The sequence below is a fragment of the Podarcis bocagei genome (assembly GCF_964188305.1).
Source record: "Podarcis bocagei genome assembly, chromosome: 7".
Taxonomy (NCBI): Eukaryota; Metazoa; Chordata; class Lepidosauria; order Squamata; family Lacertidae; genus Podarcis; species Podarcis bocagei.
Window position 1 is genome coordinate 44757240 of NC_138132.1, and position 10786 is coordinate 44768025.

Here is a 10786-nt window from a genome sequence, read left to right on the forward strand (position 1 = left end):
GCAGGGCTTACCGGCCGTGCACTTAGCCATAACTAGTGATTACTGGCTACTATTCAGGTACTGAATACCCATTTGCCTGGAGGTTCTGCAGGGCCTGCGACCAAGGGATAATCTACAGGATAGTCAAAACTAAGCAAGTGGAACTGCCTGTGGGATACCCTCAGGCCTTTGAACCAAAAATGGCATGATGCACCAGCAGTAGAAGTCAGCAGGGTGGGGTAGTGGCTTGGAGCCAGATTGTGCCCTGCATTTTGTCACATGCAACACTGCTTCCATTCCGCTGCAGTTCATCTTCTTCCAAAAACAACATTATTCGTCTCACTGTCTGTTGTGGCAAAATTACGTGACTTTAATTAATTAATTACATAGATTACATTGTCATTTCCTCATTCCACCCCATTCATTTCAATGGAAAGGAAACATGTGATGGCAGGAAGCGTGTACAATGCAGTTGGGAGTTCCTCACATCTACTGTGTGCTGATCATGGAGGCCTGGAAATCAGCTCCAGGGCAAACCTGTGTTGACATAACCTTTTGACACTGAAAGAGAACAGTCGCATGTTCAGCTGGCCAGCAGATGTCCTCCTTGTTCCAGATACAGCCAAGTGCCCACAATTCCTCTTCAGCAGTTTAGGAGGATTTACTGAAGCTTCAAAGGCAGACAGGACCAGTTTTCCTGGGCAAGGAAAAACAGAGCTTTCACCCCACCCGATCCTTATAACCAGAGATGTCAGACTTGAATCTGTGTCCTTCTGCATTCAAATCATGCATTTACTACCCTTCTTTGTACTTTTATTTTCTTGCCCAACCTGAACGTAGCTCAACTAGCAAGGAAAATTCTGTTCCATTATTCCTGCTGGACTTTCAGTTCCGGCCCATGAGCTTCCTGGAACTGTCCGACGGCCGTTCTGTGGATCGGCGTGGGGTTTCTGTGCTTTTTTTCGTGACGCCATTTCCCCCCTCGCCGCAGGGACCAAGTTCCGGGGCGGAAGAGTGCCAGAAATAGCATGTGCGCATGCACACTGGCGCTCCTCCGTCTTGGAAGTGTGCCAGAAATAGTGTGTGCGCACACGCACAGGCGCTCCTCGCCCTCACTCCGCAAATGCTCTGGCCCACCGAGAGGTCTGCCAGGGAGTGGACTGGCCCGGCCTCAAAAAACATTGCCGACCTCAGCACTAAGGGTTACAGTGTTATTGTAGCTTCAGTGTTATTGGGTGGGTGGATCAACTGTCACTTTCTGCTACTGTCCTTTCTACTGCTTCCTCAGTGCTTTCATTTTTTTTCTGACCATGTTATTTCTGGTGTACTCTCCCCCCCCCCCCAAATCACTCAGATTTGCACAAAACCAGAAATCGGCACAAGAAAACTACATTGATTTTTTAATTCAATCAATGAATTTAAAAAGTGCTAGAGCTCTGTCTGGTCAAGTTGCATGGAATCAGTTTCAATCCGTTACCCCCGAGGATGTGGACAGGCTGCTTGGACGCGTGAAACCAACCACCTGTCTCCTTGATCCTTGCCCATCCTGGCTAATAAAAGCAAGCCCGGAAGGGCTGGGCGGTGGGCTCTGCGGGTTGGTGAATGCTTCCCTCTGTGAGGGAACATTCCCAGATCCGCTGAAAGAGGCGGTCATTAAACCGCTTCTTTAAAAACCATCTTTAGACCCGGCTAGTATGGCCAACTATCACCCAGTCTCAAATCTTCCATTCTTGGGCAAAGTGATTGAGCGCATGGTTGCTGAAGAACTCCAGGCACGCCTGGAGGATGCGGACCATTTGGATCCCTTCCAATCGGGATTCAGGCCTCACCATGGGACTAAAACTGCCTTGGTCGCGCTGGTTGATGATCTCTGGTGAGCTAGGGACAAAGGTGAGAGTTGTTTCCTGGTTCTGCTGGATCTCTCAGCGGCCTTTGATACAATCGACCATAACATCCTTCTGGACCGTCTAGAGGGGCTGGGAGCTGGGGGCACTGTTATACAGTGGTTTCGCTCCTTCCTCCTGGGCCGTGTTCAGAAAGTGGTGGTGGGGGATGAGTGTTCAGACCCCTGGGCCCTCACTTGTGGGGTGCCTCAGGGTTCCGTCCTCTCCCCCATGCTTTTTAACATCTATATGAAGCCGCTGGGAGAGATCATCAGGGGGTTTGGACTGGGTGTCCATCAATATGCAGATGATACCCAGCTCTACCTCTCTTTCAAATCAGAACCAGTGAAGGCGGTGAAGGTCCTGTGTGAGTGCCTGGAGGCGGTTGGAGGATGGATGGCGGCTAATGGATTGAAGTTGAATCCTGACAAGACAGAAGTACTGTTTTTGGGGGACAGGGGGCGGGCTGGTGTGGAGGACTCCCTGGTCCTGAATAGGGTAACTGTGCCCCTGAAGGACCAGGTGTGCAGCCTGGGAGTCATTTTGGACTCACAGCTGTCCATGGAGGCGCAGCTCAATTCTGTATCCAGGGCAGCTGTCTACCAACTCCACCTGGTACACAGGCTGAGACCCTACCTGCCCGTGGACTGTCTTGCCAGAGTGGTGCATGCTCTAGTTATCTCCCGCTTGGACTACTGCAATGCGCTCTACGTGGGGCTACCTTTGAAGGTGACTCAGAAACTACAACTAATCCAGAATGCGGCAGCTAGACTGGTGACTGGGGGCGGCCGCCGAGACCACATAACACCGGTCTTGAAAGACCTACATTGGCTCCCAGTACGTTTCCAAGCACAATTCAAAGTGCTGGTGTTGACCTTTAAAGCCCTAAACGGCCTCGGCCCAATATACCTGAAGGAGCGTCTCCACCCCCATCGTTCTGCCCGGACGCTGAGGTCCAGCGCCGAGGGCCTTCTGGCGGTTCCCTCATTGCAAGAAGCAAAGCTACAGGGAACCAGGCAGAGGGCCTTCTCGGTAGTGGTGCCCGCCCTGTGGAACGCCCTCCCATCAGATGTCAAAGCGATAAATAACTACCTGACATTTAGAAGACATCTTAAGGCAGCCCTGTTCAGGGAAGTTTTTAATCTGTGATATTTTACTGTATTTTTGGTTTCTATGGAAGCTGCCCAGAGTGGCCTGGGAAATAAATAAATTGTTGTTGTTGTTGTTGTTGTTGTTGTTGTTGTTGTTGCATTAACAAGTAAATGGTGCTGAAATATGGACAAGCCCAAGGTTTCCATGTTTACTTTAGCAGCCCAATGGATTAGACAAAAAATAATTCTACAGTGTGTGGTCTAGTGTGCTGGGAGCCACTTATTATAAGATGTACCCTACAGTAACTATCTTTGTGATGACTGAATGTTCTTAGCATATTAATTTGACTGACTGGCCACTGAGTATGTTCAGTCCTCATTGGGCTCTTTCTGCTTTCCTCCCTCTTCAGGATTTCCTCCCATTGTACTTTTGTCCCTTGAATTCCCACCAGCCTGCTAATACATCCCTCAGGTAGAAGAAGAAGAAGAAGAGTTTGGATTTGATATCCCGCCTTTCACTCCCTTTAAGGAGTCTCAAAGCGGCTAACATTCTCCTTTCCCTTCCTCCCCCACAACAAACACTCTGTGAGGTGAGTGAGACTCAGAGACTTCAAAGAAGTGTGACTGGCCCAAGGTTACCCAGCAGCTGCATGTGGAGGAGCGGAGACGCAAACCCGGTTCCCCAGATTATGAGACTACCGCTCTTAACCACTACACCACACTGGCTCCCAAGGTATGGAAGGATGGTGCCATTTGGGCTAAATAGCTAACAACACCTAAAGCTGGAATACCAAAACAAGAAGGAGTGATTGAATCCCTGCTTATGTGGTGCTGCTTTTGAGCCTATGTGTGCTTTAAAACCACCTGTCTGGAGAAATATCTATGGCATCTGAATGCTGAAAGCCATAGAAGCATGCATGCAGACAAACCTAGAGCCTTCCTTTTTTTTATAGAAGGAAAATCCAGATAAGTATAATCTGCCAAGGATGTTTGCAGTTATACAGATCAGACAGATAAAATGCAGGAAGACAAATTTGGGTCTGGTGGAGATCAGTGGAGCTGTTGCCACTGGCATAAATAAGGCTGCATTCCATATTCAATTTGGCCCAACATACTTGCTGTCAGATTGAGCTGCCACAAGAACTGCGATAAGGCCAATTATAGGAGCTTGAGGCAACCAATAGGGGCTGCTTGTTGGTCGACTTGATATGTATTGATATGGCTGGGACAAAATGAGCTGTAATCTAATAAAAATGAATGGATGTAAAAGTATATCTGGTTAATTTGACAATAGCGCTTTCGGAAAGGGGAAGTGCATGGAGTAGCCTGGAAATTGTTCCACAGGATATTATATATCTCATAGTTCTAAACAAAGTAGGTAGTATCTGCTTCGATCACTTAAATGATATAGCACTATGAACTGTAATTTCCCCTAGCGAGCCACTTAATTCATGTGTTCATATCCTGTTTCATTTCAAATTAGCTGCTTTTGCCTTTGTGAAGAGTTCTCTTTGTAAAGAGGTCAGGGCTGCAACCTCTGATCCACTGGGCTCCTGCTTGGAATGGATTCGAAGGGAAGCAAACCGTGACAAATAAATTTGGGGCTTGCGGTTACATTTATTATTTCCACCAACTTTGACCTCTTTCTGCGTCTTTGGTCTTCTCCACCCCTGTGACGTTCTGTCCCAGCTACACACCCTGCCCTGGGGAAGCACTGCAATGCTGGGCGTGTAGATTTCAAAGTAAAGCGGTATGAGGTAAGATGTGAATGGAAACTCTTGGCAGTACTTCGGAAGCTGCCTTTATACTAGATCAGATTATTTGTCCATCTAGCCAAGGGATGGGGAAATTCAGGTGTGTGTGTTGTGTTGTGGTGTGTGTGTCAGATCCACTTCTCTAGGCCTCTCTGTCTGGTCCTCAGGACTCTCTCGGGGGTCATAGCCCATGCTGACCCTGCTTTGCACCCTCTTTGATTGTTTTTGACTGGCTGAAAGGTGTCCCTAAATTCTGACAATGGAACTTTTTTGCCGGGATAAAGGATAGAATCTAGCCTACAATACAAAAAAATCACGCCTGTTGCTTTCCCCACTTTCGCTTCTAGCCACACCCACCACTAGCATGTCGCCCCTGCAAGGTTGATCAGAAGGGAATGTGGTCCTCAGGCTGAATATGGCTCTCCAGCCCTGAATTGGACCAGTACAGTCTGCTCCAGGGGTGGAGAACCTGTGGCTGTCCAGATGTTATCAGAGTACAGGTCCTGTCACCCCTGACCATTGGCAGTGCTGGCTGGGGTGGATGGGAGTTGGAGTCTAACAATGGTTAGAGGGCCACTAGTCTCCTACCCCTGGTCTATCACAACAGGCAGCAACCCTCCAATGTCTTTAACAGACGTCTTTTGCATCATTTGCTATCTGATCCTGTTCATTACCTGGAGAGGCTAGGCTTGAACTTGGGGCTTTCAGTATGCAAAGGATGTGCTCTTCTACTGAGCTCTGGTCCCTCCTCTAGGTGATAGGCAAGTTAGGAGATTTTGCATTTCCCAAAACAATATCTGGACTGAAATGCAGCTATCCTTTGATATTTGCACTTCTCCAAATGGTGTGATGCAGTTCTCCAGCAACAACAATAACTGTATAATAAGGGAAAGTGACAAATGAAAAATGATATATTAGAGAAAACGACACACAAAAGTGCATTATAATAGGGAAAATTCATTGTAAAAATATGTATATTTGGCAAAACTGCACACAAAATTGCGTATGTGTCAGGGGTTCAGGAGCAGAGGCAAGGGCAAGGGAGGAAACAGAGAGCGAGGGGGAGGAGGCAGAAGAAAAGATGAGTGATGACGACGACCCGAGATCTCCAAGTCTTTCCAGTGAGTCAGAAGATTCACAGAAAGGAGCACCAGTGGCCAGGGCAAGGGGGGAGCCTAGGGGGACACCCCAGGAAGATAGAGCCAGAGGGGACTCAGAGGAGAGCAGTTGGAAATCGGGACCAGCGTCACAGCCAGAGAGCAGGGAAGAGGAAGAGCGCCAGAGATCAAGCGCTGGCAGCTCGCAACAGGGGGGAGGGCACGAGTCAGGAGTGGCCACACCTCCATCGGGGAGCGAAGAAACGGTCAGACGGAAAGTGGAAGGTTGGGCGCGCGCGCCAAGTTCAAATGCACAGGAAAGTGACGCAGTAGGCAGCCAGGAAAGGGAGCCAGGTCCTAAAGCCCGGCGCAAGGAGACAGGGAGTTCCGGGGGGTCGGCGTCAGAAGAATCCCGGAAGGAAGAGACCCCGGGGGGCAGAGGGACCCAGAGGAGAACAGTCAGGCGGAAAAGGTGGAGCAGGGCTAGGATATTAAGTTGGTGCGCAAGGGGCGGAGACTCAGACGGAGCTTCGCCGATCTAGCCATTAGACGTAGAGTTGCACGCAGCAGCTTGGGAATGGAAACTGTAACTCAATAAAGACTTTTACTTAATGACCGCTGGCTAGCGTGATCCTCTGTGAGCTAGGATCTTGAAGCAACTCTGACAGTATGTATCATGAGAAACGAACATTAAAATGCTGGGAGCATTAAAAAAAATACTGATGTGGAAATATGCCAAACTGAACTTTAAAGACTGGGAAAATGAGAAATCAAAATTGAGTGACTCTCCCAAGTAAGTGCACATAGGATTGCAGCCTTAGATTTGTGTTGGTTAGATGAGGTTTGACACAAGCACAATACATGGTACCCTGTACTTGCACTTACAGCTCTTGTGTAGATGCATTTGATTTGTGGGGAGTGTCCATGGGAGATTAATGAAATGGCCACTTAGGATGTATGAAACAGATAACAAAGTTAGCATTTTGCGGGTATGGAAAAGTTATGAATCGTCCCACCTATCAGTCAAAGCAACTCTGAAGCAAGACATGCCTGTAGCTATACAAAAAAAGAAAAAAGGATTAATGGGGGGTTGCAGTTATGTTTCATTTCAACATTTTTTTACTAAACGTCTGTAGATTTCTGTGAAAGAATTGCATGTAGCTGTACTGTTAGCTATGTTGGCAACAGGGATGGATCCAATGATGATGAGGTCCCAACAATGTTTCTAATTTGCTTTCTCTTTTACCACACTCTTTTTGCACATCTGTGCAAGAGCTGTTTCTCCCCAAATGTTATGCACAAATAACACAGGTTGACGCAAATCAGGATGAAGTCAACACAATTTAAGAGCCAACACCGTGATGTTTTATTTTTACGTGGCACTGAGTAGTGGAGCAATTGCAACAGATGGAGAAGTGCATATTGGCATTTTAAATGTGTGCCTTCTTTTGAACACAAAGGCTTTCCTCCAAAATCCTGTGTTAGGAGTCCCATCAGAAGATAGAACTTTCTGCATGCAAAAGGACCTTCTCCTAAAATTATATTCTGTTTTTCTTCGGTTTTCTCAGTAAAGAGTTATCTGGATTCTTTCTCTCTCTGGCCTCCATCTGCATTGTTTAAGTGACTTTGCTAACACTAAGATTCATGGAAAACAATTACTTTGGCAATCAAAGGTATTGGCACATCAAGACATTAACAGCCAAGGGGCATCTCCAGTCTGTTTCCACTTCCATCAACTACTGTTTTGCTCTTGGCTTAGTCTTTCTAATTACTTTCAAATGGACATAATAAAAAACACTCTCATGATTTTTTTAAAACAAAAGAAGCCTGAAATTTGTTCAAAAGTGAGTCTTTTTTCTCCAAAATGAGCCTACATCTCTCTGACAACACCAAGTCACTGCAGATCTAATGCACTTCTCCATGTTGCTGTGTTCAATTAAAATAGTATCAAAGCCAGTTTGATGAGCTTAATGTTTAATAAATAGCACACAGGCTTTGTCAGCAAGCCAAAGTATTTGTTAAGTATCTAGCTAGGGGAAATTTTCTTTGGAAGTAAGGAAAGCATGCAGTGAAGGGAACAAAAAGTGGATTCAGCAGAGCACACCTTAATAAACATTAACATACACCCTGTATATTGCATTGAAATATTTAAATAGACAGGTAGCCATTTTTAGAACTATGGCCAGCTTCTCCTGTTACATGTCAGTGTCATGGTTTCCCTCTAATGACTCAGTCCAGAAAAGAAATATTTTTCGAACTGCATTCCGAAAGCTTACAGTGCAACTTTCTGCAGCAACAGTGGGTACTCTGTGACCCCCATTCTGATTTCATGCAGATGAAAGAGTCTAAAGGGAGAGAAGGAAGGCAGGAGAGAAGTAAGTGGGGGCGGGGAGCCAAAACAGATGGAACAATGCAAGGAGGGTGGGAGGGAAGCCTTCTGCAAGCTATCAGTGCAGACTAGAGGAGTGGAACCTTAGGTCCAGGGGCCATATATGCCTCTCCTGGTCTCTCTCTGTTGATTTGATTTATTGCATTTTTATGCCGCTTTCCATTCAAATGAATCCCAAAGCAGCTTACAAACAATAAATAACAATAACATGACAGAACATCACAAATAGAGCATAAATCATATGGAATGATTTACAGAACATCTATAAAATAATTACAATCTATAAAACACTTTTGACAAAGCAGCAACTTAGACATAAGATAAACACAACAACTACAGCAAAACTCATGTTATACAATTAGCAAATCAAGACAGCATTTATAATCCGTAAAGCAATATTAACAACCTTAACAAAATAGCATCCAAAAAACAACAACTAAACTCTGCTCATACACACACACACTCCACCCCATGACTCATAATCTTTCAGTCTATTCAGGTCATTAAAAATTACATTCATATAATGCCCATTGTTAAGCCAGCTCAGGCAAATGCTGAGCTGACTGGGGTCGTCAGGCCATGGTGGAGATGGTGGGGCTTTGGCCCTATCAGTTATGGTAAAGTGGATTCTGGCTCCAGGTAGCCCACAGCACCATTGACAAGGAACTTACCCATGTCACCCTCGATAATCAGGAGGTCCATTCCCACTACAGCAGTTTTTTGCAACCTTGGGTTTCCAGATGTTCCTGAACTACAACTTCCATCATCACTGAGCACTGGTCATAATGGCTAGGAATGATGGGAGCTGTAGTCCAGGAACACCCGATAACTCAGGGTTAAGAAAGGCTGCACTAGAGGAAGTCCAAGATGAGCCTGATGGGCAGTACAACCTCTCACCCATCACAGCTGTTCCTCTGGCAGCAACTCCCTTCTGAAGGGTATAACCCTTGGGACTCTCCCCAGGCCACACACCCCTCTCTCTAAGCCATAACCCCCACCAGCATATCCTCCATGAGTTCTTTTCAACCCTTGTGGAATGTGTCCTTGAACTCTGATAGTGCTTCCTGCTTGTTTGAATGGATGTTAGAGTGTGAATGTGGGTTGAAACTAGCCTACTCTACAAATGTGAAACTTATATTTATTGGCTTGTCCACTTTTGCATCTGACTTCATCCACCACCAGCATGTGGCCCCTGGAAGCTTGTCCCGGTGTGAATGTGGCCCTTGGTCTCTAAAAGTCTTCTCACCCCTGTTTCAGACTTCTTACAAGAGTCATCTGTTCCTCTCCTGCCATCCTGCTGGGCAGGGAGAAGAAAGAAAAGATGTCAGAGAGAGGCAGACAGAGAGAGACAAAAGGTGTGGCCCCACCTGCTTTTGATTCTGGCCCAACCTATGCCAATATGCAGCCTCTGAAAGATTCCTCTTGAGAGAATGCAGCACTCATTCCTCACCCTTGTCCTACAGAGATAATCAATCCCCCTCCCCGATATCTGTATATTCTTCTAATCTTAATAGTTCCCTGCATTTATCTCTGAACAGTATCCATGTGCCACCCAAGCAGAGCTCTCTGGGCAGCTTAGAGTAACCATAAAATATTCAGATACAAAATCAATAGCCATACAGCCAAAATTAAAAAGACAGCATAAAAACTCAGCAGGAAATAATAAAATTGATAAAGTAGAGCTCTCATCAAGACAGCATAAAGGATTTTAGGCAGCCCTAACATTTCAGAAAATAGTAAAAGTGGTATTTCAATTCTCTAAAAGTTTTCATTTTTTTATAAAAAAGACAGTCAGAGAAAGGGACTTCCTTGGTGTTACAATGATGACAGCGTTGATACCAGGTTAACCTCTTCAGGGAGGGCATTTCACAACCAGGGGGCCACCACTGAAATGGCCCATTCTATAGTAGCCACCCATTGCCCCTGAGTCACCCAAGTAAGGGCTACAGAAGATGATCTCAGGATCTGGCCAAGAATAATTCAGTGGGCATGCTTTGTGTGCAAAATATCCCAGATTTGATCTCTGGCATCTCCAGATGTTGCTGGTAAATACTTCTGTCTGAAACCTTGAAGAGCTGCTGTCAGTCAGTTTAGACAATACTGAGGTCAGTGGACGAATGGACTATGTTCCAAAATTGGCGTGTGAAAAGAGCTGAAGTGGCACATTCCCAAATGTAACTGAACCCCAGTCCTCAGACTTGAATAGAAATTGAGCTTAGCTAATTATTTATTTAAAAACCAGAAATAACTTAGTTAATTTCTAGACTACCTAGGAAAAGTTTTGGGACTCAGTTGAGCATCCAGTAATGCCTCTGGAAGTATAATGTTGTCTGAATACATCCCCAGCCCCCTATGAGCCCCTATGAGCCCCCATGTCAGCAGCCTTCGACATGGTCGATCACGAACTTCTGGACCACCGCCTTGCCGACGTGGGGATCCACGGCACAGTCCTTCAATGGCTGCGCTCGTTTCTCTCCGGTCGGGGACAGAGGGTGGCGCTTGGGGGGGAATTGTCATCGCGCCACTCCTTGGTGTGTGGAGTGCCTCAGGGTGCAATTCTCTCCCCGATGCTTTTTAACATCTTTATGCGCCC